Source organism: Frankliniella occidentalis, unplaced genomic scaffold (genome assembly GCF_000697945.3).
Source record: "Frankliniella occidentalis isolate FOCC.00 unplaced genomic scaffold, Focc_3.1 Scaffold37, whole genome shotgun sequence".
NCBI lineage: Eukaryota > Metazoa > Arthropoda > Insecta > Thysanoptera > Thripidae > Frankliniella > Frankliniella occidentalis.
In genome coordinates, this window is record NW_026267167.1 from 1,102,808 (window position 1) to 1,106,703 (window position 3,896).

General features: G+C 40.9%; 1 long non-coding RNA gene across 1 annotated transcript; it reads right to left on the minus strand.

Moving 5' to 3' along the window:
• Nucleotides 1–114: 114 nt before the first annotated feature.
• Nucleotides 115–2,406, minus strand: LOC127749184 (uncharacterized). The gene is made up of 3 exons (XR_008011005.1): nt 2,278–2,406; nt 926–1,046; nt 115–219 (listed from the first exon to the last, which is right to left on the minus strand). It is a non-coding gene; the product is annotated as an uncharacterized LOC127749184 (long non-coding RNA).
• Nucleotides 2,407–3,896: the final 1,490 nt, after the last annotated feature.

Sequence of the window (3,896 nt, forward strand, 5' to 3'; positions counted from 1 at the left end):
AGAGCTGCATCCGAGACGCCCGTGACGTCACTGCTGTAGTGGTGGCAGTCTACCACTACATCCACAGTTACTGCAGCGTAGAATCAGGTCTATGAAATAATGTAAAATGTCGGATAGTAATTTAAATCTTTATTGTTTCAAATCATTTACATTATAAGAGTACATCTTCCTCAAGTAGCTGGCTCCTTTCGGCTGGTGACTTTGGGCGAATCTAAATTCCTGAAAAAGAGTGGAAAAAGTCTAAGTTAAATTCAAATTATCTCAGAGTTCAACACAAAAGTGTTTGGTCCATCTGTATAACTGTGACGCCAACTCATCGAATGAACTTTCTATGTTACAGGTGGCTGTCATCAAGTCCAGGCACATCCCTTTGGACAAGAAGCAGCATCACTTCCTATTTTACTACGACTGTACCATACAAATGAAATAAATAGCTGCATTACAGTAACTGACACTCTGATGATTGGCCTCTTTGTCCCTCCACTCAAATTAACACACAACAACATATACATGGAGTAAGTGTAAAAGCAATAAAGAAATGACAATTTAATTTAAAACAAATTAGAAAAGACAACTTGAATGGTCAATGCAAATAGCTAGACTCACAAAAGAAATTAGACTGAGGTTCATACTCTCTTGGCTTACTCAAAGCCTAATACACAATCAATTTACAGATAGATAGATAGATAGCAGCATTACTTAATTGACACTGATGATTTGCCTCTTCCACTTCCCTCCACTAAAATCAATCACTAGGATCAAGTAATAAGCCGTACATTTGTAGGTAGCATAGGGACCAACAGCAAAGATATGACAAGCAACCCCCTAATAGAAACACATACCAGAATTAACTTCTACCACACATGACTCTTCCATAATGTATTGATATTTTCTGTTAATGTTAAATGAAAAGTCAAAAACTTACCAGATGAAAAAGGGGCCATTTCTCATGCTGTGTGCTGTGACGCCGACTCAGAATACATCGGGTGACAGCTAACGGCTGCTTAGCTTATGTCAAGCGCAGATGCAACTAATGGACGGTCTTCCTGCAACAGGGTAAAAAAAAGAATTTTGGTCTATATATATCATGGTGACACCAACTCCTCCCTGGACTCCTTACAGTTTCAGGTAGCTGCATAACAGTAGCATGCCATGCTTCAAAAGCGTTGCCAAGAACAAACAATGTCAACTCAATGTCAAAATGTTCACTGGTGGAATATTATAAATATTCATGCACTTTTATCTCTGTTTCTATTTACTTTACATATCATACATTACAGGAATAAGAGCATTCAGTTGGCACGGACTAAAATATTTCTGCCTGACTTTGAGCAGAAAAATGTACAAAATCAAAGAAGAGATGAAAGATAAACATGAACCTAAACACATCATAATTAATATTTGTAAGATTTCATGAAAATAAATAAAGTAAAACTTAGCAAAATTGTTAAGCCCTTAATTGTTTCTTCCAGTCCTGCTTCACAGTGCCCTCCATTCCCTTTCGCAATCATTAGAGCAGCAAGAAGGTAAAAGACATTGGGGATCCCAGAGGCTTCAAGATTTATTTCTGCCAGCTCACTAAAGGTGAACAAAAAATTAGAATCCCACAAAAAATTTTCGGCCCGTATCTGAGATTAATTACAGTTATTACCTAAGGACAGAAAATGAGCAAACTGGCACTATTGTAAAACCATTCTCACATTACTTACTATTATTATTTCCCTCCGTACCTCTGCATCTCTATCACGAAGAGTGTCATGAACTGGAGCTGTGAGGGTGACGGAATGAGGAGGGCTTACAATTACTCTCCAGGGCCTTGGTTACATTCACTGTACCAACTTTATGAAAAATATCAATCAATTTTTCAGTTGAGGCCATTTGAGGCTTTCATTACTCGTTATCTTTAACAGCCCACTTCACCTTCTAGGTGAAGAACAAGTACCTCCCAATGCAGTGTCACCCTTTAACTGTTTGTACTTATCTAAGAACACGTAACACCTCAGACATGATAGAAGTACGATTGATAAAAGTGAAACAGCAGATATTTTTACAATGCATTTAAATATGCCTTACAGAAACGTCAAAAAAAAAATTGGTACATAGTAGTAAGTTCAAAACGAGGTTATGTAAGTAAGTTTACGTAAGAGATTTATCACGTTTGCGTTCTGCCGGATCTACGAATAGACAGAGGTGTCTCGATGACACTATGTTGACGAATCTACAATTTAGGCAGACAAACTAGAAGAAAAGTAAAATATGACGACAGCAGTTTCTTACCTCCGCGAAGTCACAAACAACCAAAAGCCCATTATCCCAAACAACAGTGTTGCGCTGCTGCACGTATAGCCTCGTTGCAGGTTATGTGCGTCCATCTGGTTAGTTTGGCGAGAGAGCAGGAGCAGGGGGTATCGGCAGCGGGTAGGCGCTGAGGGTAGGCCACCAACTCCACACAGACATTTGGCGGGCGGGCCTACCCAAAGCGCCGCAGGCGTTGTCATTTAGAGTCATTTGCCTTGCCTCAGATTACGAGGGGGAGAAGAGGAGGGAGGGGAGAACCACACGTGCGAGAGGTTGCCTACTTGCCGGCGCTTTTGGCCCTGGGTCCTCGACACAACCCCCGCCCCCGCCGTCAGCCGGACCTAGATCAGGACCCTGCTGAAACAAGAGCAGAGGGGGAGCACAGACACCCACGGGCAGGGGAGTTCATGGGGGTCTTTCAATCAAAATGTGGTTCATTCTCATTCTGATATTCTTTTGTGGGTATAGGAGCTATTGGGCGATTTTGACTGATTCTCAATGTATTTAGTCCGTTCAATTGAGCTGCCTGTGGCCGCGTCGGTTGTAGCTACAACTGTGTAGCTAGAAACAAGGTCGTCGTGTGTCTGGGGACGAGACGAGCATCTCCTAGGCCTCGGTTTCCTACGCTTGGCCCTGGCGAGTTGCTGTTTGTCCGACCACACTCGTTGAGCACATGAACAGCTGTATAGTTGATGGTGGGCTGATCACTATCATAAAAAATAAAGTCACATTTGTATTGTTTTCAATTTATTTATTCATTTATTTTTCTACTCATAGAGCCATTTTCTCTGTTACGTTTTAGTTGTCTCTTATCAATGTCTACTGTTTCGAGATGGGGAGGAAAAAAATAACATTCATTGGTACACAAAATAAAACTGATCTATTTCATCTCTGGGGGGTCAAAAATAATAGTTAAATCAATTTGATGCTATATTTATCACATTATATCGATCACACTTATATAAGTACACCACATGAGAATATAAAAGTTTTTTTGTTTGCTTGTTTACAATTAAAAGTAAGATAAAGCCGATATAGGCCCTTGTTAGTATGCAGTTTGGAATACTATAGTTACTATACATATATCACTCATTCTCTTTTTTAGCTTCATATTTTTTTCGGTACATTGCAGTCCGCAGAAAACTGGGGTGCTTGTTACGCGAGTAGTCTAAAAGATAACAGTTTAGTACTACAGTAATATTTTTGTTGCCACGACGTACAGCTATCAGTACTACATATCCGCTTAAAATTAATAAATAATCATTATCGTCTACATTTATCACAATAACATGAAATCACATGAGGGTCGTACAGGGCCGTACAATACTGTTTTAGCGCGTTTCTGAGTGCATGACTGGAGTTTCGTTTCGAATAGCGTGGTCTAGGCAGCCATGGGCGATGCATGCAGGCTTCATAAGGGGCAACATTCTCAACATACCGAACCCCTCAACGGCACACAGCCGCATCCCCGCTGGGTGTATTGTATGGTATTTAAACATTGTTTTACCAGGTGGCTGATTAACCCCGCGCACGTCTGTAGTTCTACTGTGCCACACGTACGAGTGCTGGAGGCCTTGCCTATCGACCCTGTCCACGGC